Source organism: Myotis lucifugus, unplaced genomic scaffold (assembly GCF_000147115.1).
Source record: "Myotis lucifugus unplaced genomic scaffold, Myoluc2.0 scaffold_22, whole genome shotgun sequence".
Lineage (NCBI taxonomy): Eukaryota > Metazoa > Chordata > Mammalia > Chiroptera > Vespertilionidae > Myotis > Myotis lucifugus.
The window spans coordinates 7895765-7917931 of record NW_005871070.1 but is presented as its reverse complement, the minus strand read 5'-3'; the positions used below and the strand labels follow the sequence as shown (position 1 = coordinate 7917931).

At 41.3% G+C, this 22167-nt stretch overlaps 1 protein-coding gene across 1 annotated transcript in view; it reads right to left on the bottom strand.

The window, feature by feature from the left end:
• The window catches only part of LOC111825342 (40S ribosomal protein S10-1-like), a 32339-nt gene that overhangs the window by 8353 nt on the left and 1819 nt on the right, over positions 1 to 22167 (bottom strand). The gene's annotated exons all lie outside the window — the stretch shown is intronic.

Sequence of the window (22167 nt, the reverse complement as noted above, 5' to 3'; positions counted from 1 at the left end):
TAACACCTACAGAGTTATATATGTACTAGAGGCCCAGTGCACAAAAATTTGTGTACTGGGGAGGGGGGAGGAATCCCTTAGCCCAGCCTGCACCCTCTTGCAGCCCAGGAGCCCTCGGGGGATGTCCACCTGCCGGCTTAGGCCCGCTTCCTGGGGGATTGGGCCTAAGCTGGCAGTCAGACATCCCTCTGGCAGCCTGGTAGCCCTCGGGGGATGTCCAACTGCTGCAGTGGGGATGTTCCTAGCGCTGCCGAGGAGGCGGGAGAGGCTCCTGCCACCTCTGTTGCACTCGCAGCCATCAGCCTGGCTTGTGGCTAAGCGGAGCTCCCCCTGTGGGAATGCACTGACCACCAAGGAAGAGCTCCTGTATTGAGTGTCTGCCCGCTGTTGGTCGGTACACATCATAGCAATCAGTCATTCCTGGTCGTTCTGCCATTAGGGTCAATTTGCATATTATCCTTTTATTATATAGGATTATTAATCTAGAGATTAAGGCAGGGAGCTTCTTCACCAAGGAAATTAACTACCTACCTTTCTAGAAAATGTTATATGTACCAATTTTTCTTTGAAAACCATCAAGACTGTATGATTTCATGTTTTTTGTTATACAGCTTATTTAGATTTATATTCGATCTTCTGATGTGTATATCATATATATTATATATTCTATATAATAAAAAGCTAATATGCTAATTAGACCAAACAGCCAAACGACCTTCTGGATGTCCTTCCAGGTGACCTACTGGATGAAGCTGGGGCTGCAAGGGCTGGCCAAGGCAGCTGGGGCTGCGAGGGCCAGCTGGGGCGGTGAGGGTCGAGCCCCTTGTAGGAATTTCGTGAGTCGGGCCTCTAGTACATATATAAAGTTTATACATACACAAATGTGTGTGTATATATATATATATATATATATATGTATATATATATATATAAACTTTTAATAACAGCTTTTTAAAAATATAATTCACACCATGAAATTTATTCTTTTTTAAAAAATATATTTTATTGATTTTTTACAGAGAGGAAGGGAGAGGGATAGAGAGTTAGAAACATCGATGAGAGAGAAACATCGATCAGCTGCCTCCTGCACACTCCCTACTGGAGATGTGCCCACAACCAAGGTACATGGCCTTGACCAGAATCGAACCTGGGACCCTTGAGTCTGCAGGCTGACACTCTATCCACTGAGCCAAACCGGTTAGGGCGAAATTTATTCTTTTAAAGTGTTCAGTCCAGTAGTTTTTACTATATTTACAATATTGTACATGAGTTACCACTATCTAATTCAATAATATTTTAATCACCCTATAAAAGAAAACCCAGCCCTAAATAGTATTAGCATCAATTTGTTGTTCCACTCACCTATGAATTCATTGGTTGATTCTTGCATATGCCCTGACTGGGGATTGAACCCAAAACCTTGGCATATCAGGACAATGCTCTAACCAACTGAGCTAACCAGCCAGGGCACAACTTTGGTTTTAAAGTCTGTTTACTATAGCTATTCCAGCTCTCTTTTGGGTACTGTTTTATTTTATATATTTTTCCATTCTTTTCCTTTCAACTTATTTCTGTCTTTGAATCCATAATTTGTCTTTTAGCATGTAGTTGGATCACTTTTTTTTCATCCATTCTGTAAATTTTGCCTTTTGATTGGTCCATTTACAATTAAGTTCATTTACAATTAATGTAATTATTGATAGTTTTTACACTTTGCTATTTGTTTTCTATGTGTTTTGTGTCTATTTTGATCTTCTAATTCTCTATTTCTGTTTTCTTTTGTGTTAAGTAATTATTTTCTGGTATATTGTTTTTGAGTTCTTCTCTCAGTGCTTTTCCTAGGGATTACAATTAACATCTTTTAAAAGGTTTTCATTTTTAATTAATTTTTAGAGAGAGAGAAAAAAACATTGATGTGAGAATGAAACATTGATCAGCTGTGTGGTGGGCTGTTTCTGTTTCCCGAGACCCGCACGGGAAAACGACAGGTTCTTGAGCGGAGGAGCTGGGGATTAAGAAAATAAAGAAAAAACGAGACCAGACACAGAAATAGATTTCAAACTGGGGCCAGGTGGGCGCCATCCTCTCTGATGGAGAGGCGGCAAAAGCGCTGAGCCACACAGCAGGTTTATTTTAAAGGCCTAGATTTACATATCTAGTTCCGCCCCTGCCTGATTAACATGTCCAGCCTTATTGGGGAAGCATGTTCCCAGGGCGTGGCTGCCTATGCTCTGAGTTCAGCTGACAATAATTATAAGAAAATGCCTAGGTGCCTCCCAGGCGGCCCTCTACAAGCTGCCTCTTAAACACGCCCCAAACAGGGATCCAACCTGCAACTGAGCATGTGCCCTAACCAGAGATTGAACCGGCGACCTTTCAGTGCATGGGATGATGCCCAACCAACTGAGCCACACCAGCCAGGGCTACCATCAACATCTTAACTTAAAAAATATATATATATAATTTCAATTAATACCAACTTAATTTCAATTGTATACAAAAGTTTACTCCAATATAGCTCGATTTTCTTCTCCATTTTTGTGCTATTATTGCCATATAACTCATAGTTTATACACTGTACACCCATCAACTCAGTTTTATAATCAGTGCTTTATGCAGTTGTCTCTTAAATCAAATACAGGAATAAAAAAGTTACAAACAAAAATACATTTATACTATCTTTTATGTTTAGATGTGTATATTTACCTTTACCAGTGCTCTGTACATAATATGTTGGCTTATTTTAGGCTATTAAAATTTTTCAAAATACTCAATTTACATTTGCTATTTCCCTCATATTTAATCCCACTTCAATAGTTTTTACACTGTAATTATCTATAAATTTTTAAGTTTTATTTATTGACTTTAAGAGAGAGAGAGAGAGAAACATTGATTTGGTGTTGCACTTATTTATGCATTTATTTGTTGATTCTTATATATGGCCTGACTGGGGATTGAACTCGCCACCTTAGCCTATTAGGATGATGCTCTAATCAACTGCGATACCTGGCCAGGGATACACTGTAATCATCTAAAGTAATGTGATTTAGTGGAAAAACTAAGTTTTGAATCAAAAGTCCTAGCATCTACTAATGCCTTTCAATCCATTGACTGATTTCATAATCTGGATTAAGCCATTTACTCACTATCTGGGCTTCAATTTCCTAACTCAGAAGTGGAGAGCCCTGGCTCACCTGGCTCCATTGGTTGAGCATCGTCCCAAGCACCTAAAGGTCACCAGTGGCTAGCCTTTGCCTTACTCTCTTACACACTGTTTATAACCAAACAAAAAATTTAAAAAAAAATTGCTCTTCTTTCACACTCACATTCTTGTTTTCTTTAGCTAAAGAACCCGACGTCGTTTCATTAGTGGTCTGGAATCTTATTAGCAAACAAAAAGTTTTTTTTTTTAATGCAAAATTTTTATATTAGCATTACTGTCACACTGTGTCCATGGGAGATGAAAAACGCTAAAAATAACTAACCTTGCCAAAACCGGTTTGGCTCAATGGATAGAGCGTCGGCCTGCAGACTGAAAGGTCCCGGGTTCAATTCCGGTCAAGGGCATGTACCTGGGTTGCGGGCACATCCCCAGTGGGGGATGTGCAGGAGGCGGCTGATCGATGTTTCTCTCTCATCGATGTTTCTGACTCTCTGTCTCTCTCCCTTCCTCTCTGTAAAAAATCAATAAAATATATTTTAAAAAAAATAAATAAATAACCTAGCTTTAGTGAATGGACTGAATTACAGATGCTGCATATTCTCACAGATTTGATTATTTGGGTAAGATAATATTTACTGTTGGAGCAAATCACAATTGAAATCCTTCTTCTCCTCTCCTTTAGGTTTTTCCCTTTCTCCCTAACCTGGGTATGACTGCAACATTTTGTTGTTGTTGTTTTATGTTTGTTTATATTTTTAAAGAGGCAGTTTGTGCCCTGCAGGTGTAGCTCAGCGGTTGACCAGGCATCGGCAAAGAGCCGCTGGCTTGATTCCCAGTCAGGGCACATGCTCAGGTTGTGTCCTCGATCCCCCCGTGGGAGGCATGCAGGAGGCAGCCGATCAATGATGTTGCTCTCTCATTGATGTGTCTCTCTCTCTATCCTTCTCCCTTCCTCTCTAAAAAATCAATAAAAACATGTTTTAAAAAATATAAAATAAAGAGGCAGTTTGCAGTTGCAAATAAATAAAGCATAGAATCTTCTTTCCATAGTGGTTTCTTTCATCAAACACATTCTGTATTGTGACACTGATGAAATTATAACAGATTGTTAAGTAATAGGACAATTGTTTTCCCCCCATTTGATCTATTATACCCACTGAAAAAAATGTTCCTGTCTCACAGATTTATTTATTTCTTATTGGTGGGTTGATGGAAACATATTAAGAATGTTAATTCATGGCTGTTCTGTCTGTGAAGTAGCCACTCTCTGTCTCATTGTTTCACTAATAAACTTCCTTTTTTTAAAAAAAAATTTTTTATTGATTTTAGAGAGGAAGGGAGAGGGAGAGAAAGAGAAACATCAATGATGAAAAAGAATCATTGATCGGCTGCCTCCTGCATGCCCCCTACAGGGGATTGAGCCTGCAACTCAGGCATGTGCCCCTGGCTGGAATCGAACCTGGGGCCCTTCAGTCCACAGGCCGACGCTCTATCCATTGAGTCAAACCAGCTAGGGCTAAACTTCCTTTTTTAAAATGTTTTTTAAAAATGTATTGATTTTGCCCTAACCGGTTTGGCTCAGGGGATAGAGCATCAGCCTGCGGACTGAAAGGTCCCAGGTTCGATTCCGGTCAAGGGCATGTACCTTAGTTGCGGGCACATTCCCAGTAGGAGGTGTGCAGGAGGCAGCTGATCAATGTTTCCCTCTCATTGATGTTTCTACCTCTCTATCCCTCTCCCTTCCTCTCTGTAAAAAATCAATAAAATATATATTTTTTTTAAAAAGTATTGATTTTTAGAGAGAGAGAGAGAGAGAACATCCATTTGTTGTTCCTGAGTGGGTATCAAATCCACAACCTTGGCAAATTGGGACGAAGCTCTAATCAACTTGTTATCGGTGGGGTGCCCTCTGCGTCCCTACCTGTTGCTGGTGGAAGTGGAAATCTTGCAATATCGCAAGGAAAGTCATTTCCTGAGACTTGCACAGGAGTATGAGTGATTTGTTAGCATGGAACGAAACCTCTGGGTTTCCAAGGTCCCATCTCGCTCCATCTCACTATGGAAAAAGTCCAGCTTTGTCTTCAGCAGGGCTAATAGCAAAGCCACTGCCACATTAAGAAAGCACAGTCCAGTCCAGCATCTAGCTAGGTCAGCTTGTGTTCCCAGTTGTAGTCCATGCCTGTGGGGTCCACATGGTGGGCTAGCACATGGGCGAGTGCAGGTCATGTGTAGGGAGAGGCTATACAGGGTTAAGTCTTGGACTGACCTGTTGGCAAAGTCACAAACAAGTCCCAGCTTAGAGGGCACAGTCCTCTTAGCATAACTAAGCTTGACCTTATGGCCACCCCCTAGATCTTATCTGGGTAGCTAATGGGCTGTGGGAGGTACAGCAAGTGCTGCCAAAACAAGTGAAACTCACAAGAACATTGTAACTATGGTGACCACTACCTTGTTTACCTCTGGCTATAAAATAAAGGCTCAGCTTACCTCTGGATCTCTCTCTGTGGCCTCAGCCAGGCACAGGAAGATCCACCTAGACCCAGCTTATTCTCTTTGTCTGTCTTTTCTACATCCTTCACCGCCCCCCCCCCCCCCCCCCAGGCTCACCGAACCCTTGGCTGTGCTGTCCTGGCACAGTCATGGAGGAAGTAAGAAACAGGAGCGCAAGGGAGAGAAAGTTTCTTTGTCTGGGGTTTTAACCCTGCCAGATTTCAGCGCACGTGCTTGCAGTGGCTCCACCCCTAGCTAATTATCTTTTCCCCAGGTTAGAGGACAGGCTGGCACCTTCTCTACATCATTCTGACTTCACTGTGCATGCCCCCATTCCCCCTCCTCCAATGAGCTGCAGGGAATGGACTGTTGGTTCCCTGTGGAACCTGAAGTTGCAGCTTCCAAATGTCTGGGCTACCCTTTGCTCTCTTCCTATTTTAATATTAGCTAATTATGATGATAACAAACTGACCTGGGCCACTGATACACTTTATTTATTTATTTATTTACTTACTTATTTATGTATTTTTATTGATTTCAGAGACTGCCTCCTGCACTTCCTCTGCTGGGGACCGAGCCCACAACCTTGGCATGTGCCCTTGACTGGAATCGAACCCAGGACCCTTCAGTCTGTAGGCCAACGCTCTATCATCTGAGCCAAACTGGCTGGGGCTATTTATTTATTTATTTATTTGAATTTATTGGAGTGACAGTGGTTAACTTTCATTCTTTGAAAATAAATAAATAAATAAATGTTTTTTAAAATGTTAATTCCTTTTCTTGTTCTAGTTCTTAATTCCAGTTCTTATGAATAAGTTTATTTGTAGCTATAACCCATAAATGTCCATCTTTTCATTTTTTTCAAAAATAAAGCAGGAAGTGATTAACATCCGCTTCTGACTCTTTATAGGTATGCCACCTCCCCAGTGTCACACAATATCAGGGAGCCTGAAACATAATGTCAGTGTCTTTGTAAAGGCACTGCAAGATGTTTACACACTTAAGCTGCTGGCGCTGACAAGGGGACTGGTGTCAAATGTAAACCATAATGTTTATCATTCCCAGTCAAATATATTGTGCAATGGGCAGCAATGGGCACTGTGTGAAAGGTTGCCTAATAAGCTGAGCCAGGGTTAGTCAGCTTCTTGAGGTGAGGTGTGTGTGACCAAGATACTGGAGGTCCTTGGTCATGGAAAGGCAGGCTGACCAATTACAGAAACGAGAAGGAGGGGAAATTCAACTCTTGGTACACAATTGAATCTTAGCACTAGGCATTTGTTCTCTGAGGTGCAGAGGGTAAGGGGCTACTGAGAAACATGAGGGAAAGATGTTGTTTTTCTGACTTTTTATTGTTTTCTGTGAAAGCTTTTTCCTGCATGAAATCTCAGAAGCCAATGCAATCTTAGACCATGTTAATTTATGGTGGAACAAAAGAGTGCTTTCTGGGGAAATCTTTTTTCTTTTTGTAACAAAAAAGTTAATTATTAAAAACAACATAACCACACTAAAGAAAATTAGGAAACAAAGCAAAGGTGAAAACACTCGTAATCCTTTTGCCTACAAACAATTACGGTATCATAGTAGCATACATTCTTAGTCTCTGAACTGTTTTACAGGGTTGTAATCATACAGTTAGAAGGTTCCGTCATTCAATTTTTGGTAACTTATTATAAGCCTCCCCCCCCACCAGTGCTACATAACCATCTATAATAATAAAAGCGTCATATGCTAATTAGACCAGACATCTTTTCGGACGACCTTCCAGACAAAGCCAGGACTTCAAGGGAAGCCCGGGTCCCAGGTGCCAGAGGGAAGCCGGTGCCGGCAGCCGGGGGAAGGAAGGCCTACTCTTGCATGAATTTCGTGCATCAGGCCTCTAGTCTTTTAAATAACTGAGTAAGTAATGTGACATCCAGCACATGGTTGAACCAATGTTCATTTTAACCATTCTGACAAATAGGCTGTTTCCATTTTATGCTGATGTTATTATAAATAACACTGAAATAAATGCAACTTGAAATATATCTTTCTAGGTATAAAATTCTTTTAAATTTAAGGTGAGATATATATATAAAATACAAAACATAAGTATAAACATATGTGAACAACTTAAAGATTCATAATAAAATGAACAGCTGATAACCACTTCCAATTTAAGAAATAAAACATTACCTGTAGCCCTGGCTGGGTGGCTCAGTTGATTGGAGCTTTGCCTGTGCACCAAAAGGTTGCAGGTTAGGGCACATACCTGAGTTTTGGGTTTGATCCCCAGTTGGGGAGCACACAGGAGGCAACCGATCGATGTTTCTCTTTCACATTGATGTTTCTCTCTCTCTCTTCCTTCCTCTCTCTCTAAAATCAATAATCTTATCCTCTGGTGAGGATAAAAAACAAATAAAAAACATTGACTGTTACTTAAAAGCCTGCCTGTGTGCTTCTCTCTGGTTTCATCCGCTCTCTTCCAGCCCTATGAAAATAATCATGAGCCTAAATATTTTGTTTATTACATATATTTTTTATATTTTAGATTTTTCTTCAGGGTATGTTCTTTCTAAGATAATTTAATAATTAAGGTAAGTGGGTTACATGTGTATTAGGACTAGTTTCTAATGTTGCTGGAAAACATTGGTTTACTTTTCTCCTTCAGAAATTATCAGGCTTGACACACCCAAGTAGACAGGGAGGGTCCACAGACCAGAGAAAATTTTGCCTCATAAGGAGGTGCACTCTGTGGAAGCTCTCCCAAGGATGAAGATATTAGGGGTTAGGACTGAGAGCCTTTATTGTAGAGAGATGATTCTGGTTTATCTGTATGACTAGAGGCCCAGTGCACAAAATTTGTGCGGGGGGGGGGGGGGGGGGGGCCTCAACCCCACCCGTGCCCTCGGGGGATAGGGATTGGGCCTAAACTGGCAGTTGGACATCCCTCTCGCAATCCAGGACGCTGCATGCACCAGTGACCATACTTTTCATACAGGTGAAAGGCATCTTGCTGTTGTATGGGCAGCTACATTTATTTGCCCTGATTATAAAAAGTAGTACATAACATGATCCTTCTGAGGCAGTAGTACCATTTCCCCCATCTAATGGGTGGAAAAACTGAAGCAGAGAGAAGTTAAGTAATTGGCTTTGTCACAGAGTTATAAGTGTCAGAATCAGGGCTGACCACAAGATGTGCAAGCCAGAGTCCATGCATGTCATCGCTGCATCATCCTGTTTTTTCAGTGTTAGAGTAGCCTTGCCAGGTTTTGATTTTTAAATCTAAGAGACTGTTCCCAACATATAGAGTAGGGTCCCTAGGCCTGGCCGGCGATCAGGGCCATCTGTGGGGCAACCAGCGGGCAGGGTGATCTGGGCCCTCCCCCCCACGCTGGAACCCACCTTGGCTGGCGGCCTGGCGCCACCCACTGGCTGGCCCCACCCCCTGATTGCCACCACCAGTTGCCTCCCTCTCAGGGGGCAGATGCTCAACCCAGGAGCAGCCCCCATCCAGGGACCGCTCCTGCATTGAGCATCAGCTCCCTGGTGGTCAGTGCATGTCATAGCGACCGGTTGTTCTGCCCGTCTTTTGCTGTTTGGTCAATTTGCATATTAGGGTTTTATTATATAGGATTATTATATAGGATGGTTAACCTTTCTTCTCCCGGTCCTTCTTCTATTCCCTAGTTATTTTGGTTTTGGTTTGTTATTTATATGTTGTTATTTTAATTACTTGTTTATTTAAAACAAACAGATCTTTTTATTCAATATATTGGTGTCTATCTTCTGGGACAAATGCCAACAATAATCGAGTTCAACTTGACCTAGCTCCAAGGAATCAGATTCGTCAGATTTAAAAAGTTTTGAGCCCTAACTGGTTTGGCTCAGTGGATAGAGCATCAGCCTGCGGACTGAAGGGTCCCGGGTTCGATTCCGGTCAAGGGCATGTACCTTGGTTGTGGGCACATCCCCAGTTGGGGGTGTGCAGGAGGCAGCTGATCAATGTTTCTCTCTCATCGATGTTTCTAACTCTCTATCTCCCTTCCTCTCTGTAAAAAATCAATAAAATATATTTAAAAAATTAAAAAATTAAAAGTTTTGAATATGGAGTAACTAAAAAATTTAAAAATAATTTGTCAGTAATAGAACCAATAAGTATGGTTAGCTTTTAGGTCAATAGTAAAAATCCCAAACAAGCCCTGGTTGGTTGGTTGGGTGTTGTCCTGCACATACGTAGGTGTCAGGTTTCATTCCCAGTTGGGCTGCGTACAGGAAGGGAGTTGGGGAAAGGGAACCGATTGATGTTTCTCTCTCTCTCTCTGCCTTCCTCTCTCTCTAAAATCAATAAAAACATACCCTTGGATGGGGATATTTTTTTTAAAAATCCCAAATTTGTTTTTCTGATCACCTGCATGAAGTTCAGTTAAGATATTTAGTAAGTATCCCAGGGGTAGGATGTTGACTTCAGGGTCTCCTTTGTTACAGAGTGCAGGCCAAGGGCAAATTGGAGAGAACACAAAGTTTAAATAATATACACAATTAATAAATAAAATGTGGGTTGAAGTGAAAGAAGCTAGAAATAAACCAATTGGTCCAGCAGGCTAGGGATGAGGAAGGATTTGCTGAGGTTTGGAGAATGGGCTTTGAAGCAGCTTTGAGAGAAAGAAGATTTTACATAGTGCTATGGGTGACAAATTGAATCTCCTTTAATATTCTTTGAAAAAAAAAAGCAAGTAAATATGGGGATTCAGCCCTAGCTGGTTTGGCTCAGTGGATAGAGCATCAGCCTGCGGATTGAAGGGTCCCAACTTCTATTCCGGTCAAGGGCACACGCCTGGGTTGCAGGCCTGATCCCCAGTGTGAGGCGTGCGGGAGGCAGCCCATCAATGATTCTCTCTCATCATTGATGTTTCTATCTCTCTTTCCCTCTCCCTTCCTCTCTGAAATCAATAAAATATATATATAAAAAAGATGGGGATTCCTCTGGAAAGAATTTTGGCTACTAGACTTGTTTCTCTCAATGTGAAATTGAGTCATATGGGGTCCACATTGAACAGAAACTAGAGCTTAATGAGCCAACGTTTTGCTAACATTACACAAACAGTAAAGAACTAAGTCAGAATTTGAACCCAAGCCCTGGCTGGGTACCAGCCGGATATTTCGGGTTTGATCCTTGGTTCAGGTGTGTGTGGGAGGCAACTGATCAGTGTTTCTCTCTCACATCATGTTTCTCTCTCTCTCTCTCCCTCCCTGACCCTTCCTCTCTCTCTAAAAATCAATGAAGACATATCCTCAGGTGAGGATTTAAAAAATAATAAAGATGCAGCCCTGTCAATATGAAGTGCATGTGTTTCCTGTGTGGCATTCCTTTAATTATAGAAACAGTACCTATAACTGACATACTCCAAGTATTCCAAGGCACTCCAAAACTTGAAGACCGTGGTGGTTTAAAACATATCTACAGTCGTGGCCGGTGTGGCTCAGTTGATTGAGCATTGCCCCATGCACTGAGAGGTCACTGGTTCAATTCCCAGTCAGGGCACATGCCCGGGTTGTGGGCTTGATCCCCAGTAGGGGTTATGTAGGAGGCAGCTGATAGATGTTTCTCTCTCCCTCTCCCTTCCTCTCTCTCTCAAATCAATAAAAAAACGTATTTTAAAAAAAAACCACATGCCTATAAATCATGCTTTGACACTGTTCCCATCAAGAGCTGGATTCTAATCCCCCTTCTCTGTATCATGGGCTGGCCTTAATGACTTACCTCCATGGAATGAACATGGCGGCGTAATGGCTAGGGTAGAAAAGGCAGTACAGCTGCTGCCTGGTTCTCTCTGGGGAACTTACCCTTGGAACTCCGCAGTCATGCTGTTCTGGCCAGCAGCCCTACTTGAGGTCCCAGCTGACAGCCAGCATCAACTGTATCAGTTGCCAGGCATATGAGAGAAGTCTTCGAGAAGATTGCGCTCTAGTCACCATCTGACTTCAACTGCATGAGAGAACCCACATAAGTACCTCCTCATTGAGCCCAGCCAACACCTAGAACCATGAGATATAATGATGATGATAATGTGATTGTTGCTGTTTTACACCACAAATTTTGGGGCAGTTTGGTTGGTGGCAAGAGAACTCAAACTTCTTTGATTGCTCTTCATGCAGTTGCCATTCATTAATATAATAAACGTTTGTAAAGTGCCTTCTCTGTGCCTTGCCGGTCCCGCTGTGTTCCTCTTCCCTTCTTTAAAGCCAGTGGTTTTTCCTGAAGCTCAAGAATAGAGTCAGTGCCCAGCCGGTGTGGCTCAGTGATTGGGCGTCAACCTATGAATCCAGCAGGTCATGGTTCAATTCCCAGCCAGGGCACATGTTCTGATTTTGGGATAGAGCCCCAGTTGGGGTTGTGCAGGAGGCAGCCAATCAGTGGTTCTCTCTTATCATTGATGTTTCTCTCTCGCTCGCTCCCTTTTCCTTCCTTTCTGAAATCAATAAAAATATATTAAAAAAATAGAAAAAAGAATGGAGTCCAGTCCTTGAAAGCAAATGCTCCAGTCCTTATTATCCAGGAACTCAAGAGTGGGTCTCTCACATGTCTGGGCAAGTCATTGCTGGTGCTTCTGAGACATCGTGCCCCCCGTGCTGGTGTGTCTCCAGCCAAGGAAGCTGTCTGATTGAGAGCCTGAACTGGGCCAGTTGAAACTCTGATAGCCCAAGCTGTGGCAATGGCTTTGGGTGGGTGTGAGGTTCTGTATGGTTTGTTGTGTCTACAGTGGCTGCTACAAGAAATGGGAAAAGAATAGACATATGAAATCAGGAAGAGGAGTTGGAGAATTTATGGCAACAGGAAGAGGGGGAAAAAGGGGAAGAAGCAGCTTACAGGAGAAGGAAGAGAGGAGAAGGAATTATGGTAGCAAAAGGAGATAGCCAGAAAGAGAACTGCTGTATTTTAAAACATGCAGACACTGCAAGAGAAGCTTTTAGTAAATAAGAAGTAAAATATATCAAAACATATTGTGCACTTACTGTGTGCTATTGCTCTAACTGCTTTAAATATGACCCCACTTAACCTACTATTATCATCTGCACCCCCATTTTGCGAGTAGGGAAACTCAGAGACAGAGGGTAAGTAATTTGCGGGAGTGAGTGGTAGAGCTGGGAATCAACCCCAAGAAGTCTGGCTCCAGAATCCATGCTCTTAATGATTGAACTTCTTTTTTTCATCATGCGTAGTGTTTTTGAGGCTGCCCTTCTGAACATAGAGGCATGTTTGTTCTTTCACAAAGGAATGAGGATGAAAGAAAAAGAAAGAGGGGTGGAAGTAGGCAAAGACAAGGCCAGAGATGAAAGAAACAAGAACCATAAAATCAAAGACAAGAAACAGAAAAAATGGCAGGACAGAATGTACAATATGATCCTATTTATAAATTAAGAAGCGCACACACACAGACACACACACATGTCTTTTAGAGGAAAAAAAAAGATATTTTAGATTCACTGGTTTCCTGAACTGTCTGATTAGTTTCTGTTTGTCTGCTTGTTATCTTTATTTTTCAGAATACTATTTATACAAATGATGGTGAGAACATTCTGTGGGAAAGAAAGAAAAAGTCCTAAATTGTCTAATTCAAAATCTAACCAATTTAGGGGACGTTGTGAGAGTCTACAGCTAGACAGGAGGCTTGAGAGACAAACCTCTTGGGGAACTTCCTCCCTTTGACTCCTCAGTATGTATGTAACACTAGCTCCTTGTGCGCTTAGAAGAACAGGATATCCTGACTGAAATAATAAAGGCAGCAATGTGAGAGCTCCAGATGAGGGTTCCAACGGCTTTTCCTGTTACCCAAATTAGCATCTCTGTTCAAAAACAAGATCCAGCCTGGGATTCTCTGTTGTCTTCTAAAGATAGATCCAAAAAAGCTGGGCTGATGCGAGGATGGTGGCTCAGTGCCTTCTTTGAGCCTGGAGCAAAGTTGGCCTGTCTCATCACTCAGTGGGCTCCATGGATAGGTTCGTACTTTTGTTACATCTTTTTATTTTTTTTAAAATATGTTTTTATTGATTTGAGAGAGAGAGGAAGGGAGAGGGAGATAGAAACATTGATGAAACAGAAATTTTAACATTGATCAGCTGCCTCCTGCATGGCCCCTGCTGGGGATCAAGCCCACAACCTGGGCATGTGCCCTGATGGGAATTGAATCGGTGACCTCTGGGTGCATAGGTCAGCGTTCAATCCACTGAGCCACACCAACAGGGCTTGACACATATTATAGTGGGGCTTTGCCCAGCAACCTCCAGGATCCAGGTGGGCAAGAGCTAACTACCTGTGCTGAGCTTTCCTCCATCATCCCAACTGCCCTGCTGTTAGCTATGAATATGTGCTCCTTAGCTCTCCGATGCCAGTCACAAGCCTGGCTGCTACTGGGTTTGAGCGTGTGTTCATCGGCAGCTGGGGGACAAAGTATGAACCTCTTCCCTTGATGGTGGCACCCAAACAACAGGGCTTCCAGGGACCAGGGAGCATACTTACGTCATGCAAATAATCGTTATCATTATGCAAGTAACCAATGATAAAAACATCATGCTGGGACAGAAGAAACTGATGCCTTAGAAAAGAGAAGATGCATTTAAAAGGGGTCAACAAAATAGAAAAACTTCTCCAGTAGTCTCTAGTCCTTTTGATTCTCTCAGTGGCCAGTTGGAGGGCAGATGGAGTAAATGATAAGACCATGGGACTTACAAGAAAACCAGAAAGATCTTTTCACTTGGTTCCCCCATGGGAAGGGCCTGGAAAACATCTAAACTTCTAAACTAAACAGTGTGTGCATTGGTGGGGGTGTGTGTGCTGAATCATAACTGCTCCATGGTCACATCTCATTTCCAGACCGGAGGATTACCCTGATTTCCCCTAATACAGGGGCTACAGAAAGGCTTAATGCACTAATGCTTTCTGTTGGGGGTGCAGTAGAATGGATGACTAATGGAGATTCAAAAGCTGCCATCAAAATGCAGAATTTTGTTAAGCACAGATCCAACGCTGAGATTCTTGATTTTCAACACTAGGAAGGCTGATTGCATTTCCAGAGTGGTGGATAAAGTAGCTTCTTAAATGCCTTAGAATAGTTTTTGTTCATCAGATTTTAAATGAGAAACTTTGTGCTCATGTAAGGAAATTCAATAGCAAGGCAGGGATTAGGTGATTTCCTGCCTCCAGTCCTTCATCACCATTAAGAGTTTCTTATCCTCCTGTGCTTATGAAAGAACACGTGATTGCATGCACGCGCACACACACTACAGCAAATATACAAATCTGTATTCACATAAACATATTTGTGTTACATATGTATAATCTATTTACATAATATACATAATATACATTCTATTCTGCAACTCTTTAAAAACAATTAAGTATATGTTGGGCTTTTCATATATCAGTATAATTGATCTGTTACATTGAAAAAAAACCAAAAAAAAAAAAAACCAGTTTCTCCCTGGCTGGGTAGTTCAGTTGGTTAGCGCGTCGTCCGGGGTCCATACAAGAGGCAACTAGTGAGTAAAAAGAACTGCAATAAGGATTTTGATTCTTTAATTCTAGGATGCATCCAAAGCAGCTCAGATCTCTTCCCAGAAGACAAATACAAACATCTGCAGTAACATTGCCCATATCAGGAGGTTCGTTCCAGAACTCAGCAACAGTTCTTAAGTTGGTCATACTCTGGTTTCTCTTCAGATCGTATAAATCTTTCGCCTTTTGAGTTGGTCCCCTCTTGCTCTGTTCTCCTGCCTCTCTCCGGCTCCTTGCTCTGTCTTCCTTCTGGTTTCATTCTTTTCCACTACTTTCTTCTCTCTGTCCAGTCACTCATTCACTCTCTCTCCAAGGCTTTTCTTCTTTTTCTAGCCCCTTTAAGAATTATGTCCTGCCAAAACCGGTTTGGCTCAGTGGATAGAGCGTCGGCCTGCGGACTGAAAGGTCCCGGGTTCGATTCCGGTCAAGGGCATGTACCTGGGTTGCAGGCACATCCCCAGTGGGAGATGTGCAGGAGGCAGCTGATTGATGTTTCTCTCTCATCGATGTTTCTAACTCTCTATCCCTCTCCCTTCCTCTCTGTGAAAAATCAATAAAATATATATTTTTAAAAAGAATTATGTCCTTGGTCTTATTTATTTATTTAATCTTTATTCTTGAAAGTATTACATCTGTGAGGCAAGTTAAGTTGGAGAAGACAGCAGAAGATGAGAGTATCACCTTCTTCAATGCCCGCCAGTGCCTAGATCAGCGGTTCTCAACCTGTGGGTTGTGACCCCTTTGGGGGTCGAATGACCCTTTCACAGGGGTCGCCTAAGACCATCGGAAAACACGTATATAATTACATATTGTTTTTGTGATTAATTACTATGCTTTAATTATGTTCAATTTGTAACAATGAAATTGGGGGTCACCACAACATGAGGGACTGTATTAAAGGGTCCAGGCATTAGGAATGTTGAGAACCACTGGCCTACACCATGAACAGCAGCAACACCCCTTTCAGTCCAGCCGCTCCTGGTTCCAGTGCCTTTCCCACAACAGATCTAAGCACTATCCTCAGCTGACTTGGGCCACTCAACAAAAATCCATGCCAGGTCTCAACTCTCACTTCAGCAGGAGGCACTGGTCTTACAGGAAGAAAACCCATTCCAGTAAAAAAACGAGTTCAGGGTTTCTAAAACCTCTGCATCTCCTTGAAAAAGGCTGTAGTTATTTCTATTAATGTGCAGGTTAGGCAGTACCTTCTCCAGATATACACTATACCTCTAAGCAAGGGGGGAAAAAAAGGCAACTAGTGAATACGAATAAATAAGTGAAACATCAGATCGACAATTCCCCTCTCCTGTCCTCTCTCTCTTTCTTTTTTTTTTTTTAAATTTTTTGCTATTATAAACAAAGTACTTTTTAAAAAATATATATTTTATTGATTTTTTTACAGAGAAGAAGGGAGAGGGATAGAGAGTTAGAAACATCGATGAGAGAGATCGATCAGCTGCCTCCTGCATGCCCCCTACTGGGGATGTGCCCGCAACCAAGGTACATGCCCTTGACCGGAATCGAACCTGGGACCCTTCAGTCCGCAGGCCGACGCTCTATCCACTGAGCCAAACCGGTTCGGCACTCTCTCTCTTTCTTAAAATCAGTGAATAATAAAAAAATTCTTTTAAAAAATAGGTCCATATAATTCCTATATTACTATGCTTTAACCGGAATCTTGGCAATGAACATTTAGGTTGCTCATAGTTTTTGTTTTATCTTTAAAATGGGTATTACTTGCCCAGCCGGTGAGCTCAGTGGTTGAATGTTGACCTATGAATCAGAAGATCGTGGTTTGATTCCCAGTCAAGGCACATGCCCGCATTTCAGGCTCGCTTCTCAGTGTGGGGCGTGCAGGAGGCATCTGATCAGTGATTCTCATCACTGATGTTTTGATCTCTCTCCCTCTCCCTTCCTCTCAGAAATCAACAAAAGCATATTTTTTTTAAAAAAATAAAGTAGCTATTACTTAATTGGCCTCCAATATGTTGCACCAGTTAATACTCCCACCAATGGTAAATGGGCATGTCTATTTCTGAACACCCCTTTTGTCACTGAGGCTTATCAAAACTTTTCTAAGTAGATTTTAATTTTTTTTCTAACTCAGTCCTTTGCAGTGGAAATGCATAAAGTCAGCACACTAACCTGAGTAAACAAACTATAGATTCTTGGGTCAGTGTAAGAGCAAAGGTAAAGGAACCTCTGATTTGTGATTCTCTGCTTTATTTTCTGCAGATTTGGGACTTGGAAAGGACGTTGTCATGGGACGTTCCAAGTGGCGAGTGGGTCCACAGGCTGGATGGCGATGTCGCACGGTGGACTGTGCGAGGCCTTTGTTTCCAGTTTCCAGGGCACTTGCAGTTATGTCCCCTAAGTATAAGCTGGTAGTTGGAGATGCTAATCACAGTGTTCAAGCGTATGGGGTGGGTGATACTGTTCTCTACTATAGTGATATGGGGCATACCCACCATCTCTCACCTCCTGCCTTCCTCATACTGGGAGACCCATCGTCTTCAGAGTTTTGGATCTTGGCAAGAGGCCATCCTTGCTGAACAAAAGACAAACTGAGAGCAGAGACTACTAAATGAGAGAAGGGGGAAGAGGAGTAGGGGAAGGTAGATAAACATTCCCCTGGCTAAGGAGGAAAGGCCCAGGGTTTCTGACCCCTTGCTGAGAAGGCAAAGATGACCCAGGGGCCCAGGAACAGGCTCAAAATCGTGATCCTGGCAGGGCACACCAGCCTGCTGAGGTTGATCAGAAAAGCGTCCAGCTCATGTCTACAATGTCTTTTTCAGTCAGCAACTGAAATGCCAAAGGAAGGGCATTTTTCCAATTGCTTGATGAACTTGCTAACAACCAGCAGTTTCTTCAGACCTCCTGAATACAGAAATAGAGTTCTCTCCAACACTGAGGAAAAGGAACCTATTTCCTAGAAATAGCAATGCCATATTTCACCAGAAATACCTGTATAGAGCCTGGCGGGAGTGGCTCAGTTGGTTGAGCATCATTCTGTGCACTGATAGGTTGTTAGTTCGATTCCCGGGCAGGGCACATACCTGGGTTGCCTCGTTGGGTATATTTCACAAGACTGATGATGTTCTATGTTCTCAGAAGGAAGGGACAAGTAAATACAAATCTGCTTCAGCATTTTGAATGCCTGGGTGCGCAAAGGATAGGACGCATACTCTTATCTCTGTAACACAAATCACAGTGCATGTTTCTGGCACTGAAAAAAATCAAACCAGAAACACTTGTTTTTTTGTACAATGGTTATTGTTTTCTTTCTTTCTTTCTTTTTTTTTTTTTTTTAACAACCCTTACCTGAAAATGTCTATCAACTGGTTTTAAAATTTTATTTATTATTTCATTTTTAATTACAGTTGACACTCAACATTAAATTAGTTTCAGGTGTAGTGTTTAAACATTTTTATAACTTATGAAGTGATCCCCCTGATAACCTTAGTACCCACCTGATATCATACATACTTATTACATTATTATTGACTATATTCCCTTATGCTGTGCTGTAGATACACGCGTTTTTAAAACTTTAAATTGCAGGTTTTTAAAAAAATCAATCAATTAAAGCTGACTACTAAAAAATTTAGATTGTTATCAATTATTTGTCCTCCAGTAAGTGCCACGCCTAGCTGATTCTACTAGCGAGTCCTACTAAATTTCAAGGTATACTTAATATCTATCTTATGCAAATTGTTCTAGGAAATAGAAAGTTTCATTTTTAAAGGCTAAAAGTCTTGTTTTAATAACCAGATAGGGCAATATATGAAAAAAATTATTGGCTGCAAACATTTATGAATGTAAATGCAAAAAATTCCTAAATGAATTATTAGCTAAGCAAGTCCAACAAGGTATTAAAAAATTATACATCAAAATCTAGTAGTTTTTATAGAGGCATGCTTCTAGTATCAAATGGTATAAATACAGTTGTAACAGGACAATAAGGAGAGAACCTGGCTATGCTGATCAACTGAAAAAAAATAAAAAAATAAAAGGATTAATGTCTAAAAAAAAAATTTAGTAGTTTATTCTAGAAAAACCAAATTAACTTAAAAAATGGAAAATCTACCAATGCAATTAACCACATGAAAGAACTAAAAGAGAAAAATCATCTCAGTTGAGAAGAAAACATTTGGTAAGTCTTAATGCCTATTCACGATTTGTTTAAAAGTTACAAACTCTTAGCAAACTAGAAATGGAATGGAGCTCCCTAATTTCATAAAGATTTTATACCAACTTTAGACAGATATGTTAAATACTGAAAAAAAACTTTATAATTTAACATAGTGCCTGTAGGGGAGGAAGAATATTTTTCCCTCTGCCCTTCTGAATTTTTAGCTGACCCCTTTGTAATAAAAGACATTTTAACAAGAGAAAATAAACAAGTTTATTAACATGTATACCTTATGTAGAAGGGGAGCACAGAGAAATCCTCTCTCTATATTTGCTGTTTTACAAGTGTCTACAGCTCAAAATTCAATATACCAAAGTGAACTCATGTTTCAAGGTGGCATGTCCTGGACTCCTACAGTCATATTTTGGGGTAGCATTATTCTGCTACTTTTTATACTATAAGGAAAGAAAAAGTTATAGTAGTTTATTTTATCAGATTCCACATGTAATATATAAGTTCCTTGAAGATGAATTGTAAAGTGTTGAAAACAAAAAAGAAAAAATTGTTGTGAACTTTTGTCACTTTTTTGGTTGTCCGAGTTTCAGCTCCTCTTTCTATATGGGAGAAATCCTTTATTGTTGATCATGTAGGTGAGATGCAGTGCTCTGCTTCCCCTGATGGTAATTTAGGTGGGGACATCTTCCCTCTTCTTGAACTGTAGCCCTTTTGTAGCCAGTGATTTTTGAGAGAAAGAGAGAGAGAGAGAGAGAGAGAGAGAGAGAGAGAGAGAGGCATCCATTTGTTGTTCCACCCATTGATGTATTCATTAGTTGATTCTTGTATGTGCCCTGACCTGGGATCGAACCCACAACTTTGATGTATTGGGATGATGCTCTGACTAACTGAGCTACCTGGCCAGGGCAATGTATATGATCCTGAGTTAGTCAATGAGATGATAAGATGCTCCTGCCTGGAGCTCAACTCTAGACAGATGGCCCATGATGATTTGATTGCACTAGCTGTGGTAGTGTTCAACGTGGGCAGTGTCCTGCTGCTTCCTACTTCTCGGTATTTCAGAGATGCCTTGATTCTTTTTTTTTTTTTATTGGTTTTCTTTTTTTACAGAGAGGAAGGGAGAGAGATAGAGAGTTAGAAACATTGATGAGAGAGAAGCATCGACCAGCTGCCTCCTGCACACCCCCTACTGGGGATGTGCCCGCAACCCAGGTACATGCCCTTTGACCGGAATCGAACCTGGGACCCCTCAGTCCCCAGGCCGACGCTCTATCCAGTGAGCCAAACCGGCCAGGGCAAGAGATGCCTTGATTCTTGCATGTCTTCTAAGTTTGGTGTTCAGTAAATTATTTATTTACTTTTTGTCATTAAAAAAACACAAGATAGTGTTGTGTTGTATGCAACTAAGAATCTTGACTGATAAAGCTTTCTTTCTACCATGTAGAAGCAATCCTGTGTGCCGCGCCAGCATAGCCAGGTTCGGTGAGCCTGAGGAGGGGCGGTGAAGGATTAAAGAAGACAGACAAGAGAATACAGCTGGAGCTAGGTCGGATCACTGTGCCTGGATGAGGAAACAGTGACCCAGCGCTTTATTTTATAGTCAGAGCACACAAAGCAAAACAAGGGTAGTGGTCAACATGTTTACAATGTTCTTGTGAGTTTCACCTTGTTTTGGCAGCACTTGCTGCACCTTCCACAGCCCATTAGCTACCTAGGAAGGAGCTAGAGAGGACTATAAGGTTAAGCTTAATTATGCTAAGAGGGCTCTGCCCTCCAAGCTGGGACTTGTTTGTGGCCCTGCCACAGGTCAGGCCAAGGCTTAACCCTATAGCTGCTCCCTACAATCCTGTTGATATTTTATTTCTTTCCATATTCTAATTTGCATTTTTATAAAATTAAAACCAACCTCTATACATTCTTGTATGTTTGTCTAGCTTAACCTGCACAAATACATTATTTTAAATGATATGAAAATATATTTTAAAGTTTTCATAATTTTCTATAATATATACACCATAATTTCCTTATACACAATCCTATTGGATATTTGAGATTGTTCAAATAAATCATTGGGTATTTTTTAGTTGTTTTAAATATTTCCTTAGGATAACAAGAGTAGCATTATTATACCCAAAAGTAGGAGTCCTAATATTAAACTTGTGACCAATAAATACAAAAATGCATAGAAACAGAGAATGGAGAAAAGGCACTGGTCATTATAAACATAAAAAAAAAGTATTGAGCACCGACTAGACATATGGCCACATTAGTCACTAAGAATGATCCCTTACAATTTAATAAAATTTTTTCTCATTGCCTAACTTCCATATAATATACAAAAACAAAGAGAATGGAATGTATAAACAGGACACAGCACTAGAATATACTGGGATGAAAGACATAGAATATTAGTTCTAGCAGGAACTTTAGTGACTTTGTGGAATAAACTAGTGTCCCAGTGCACGGTTTTGTGCACATTGAAAAGAAATTAATTAGAAGAAATATTTTAATATCGCTATTCACATCTTGCTAATGAAAAGAAAATAGGATTCTACTGAGTCTCCTATCTACTTATTCCAGGACTTCTGTGAGGACCAAATGAGATGAGGCATGGGAAAATGCTTCACAGACCTTTGGTTAAAGTGTAAAATGTTTGCACCTGGCTATAAAGCAAGTCAGGTTCCTGGGCTAAAGAAACTCCAAGGAGGCTAGTCGCTAGGGAGAGGAAGCTGGGAGTTGCTATGTGATGTCATTACCTGGTGCCCACAGCAACCGTTTCTGGGCTGGGCTGGGCTGTGGGCCGTATTTTGTGCCATGGGGTCTTGGCAGTGTTGG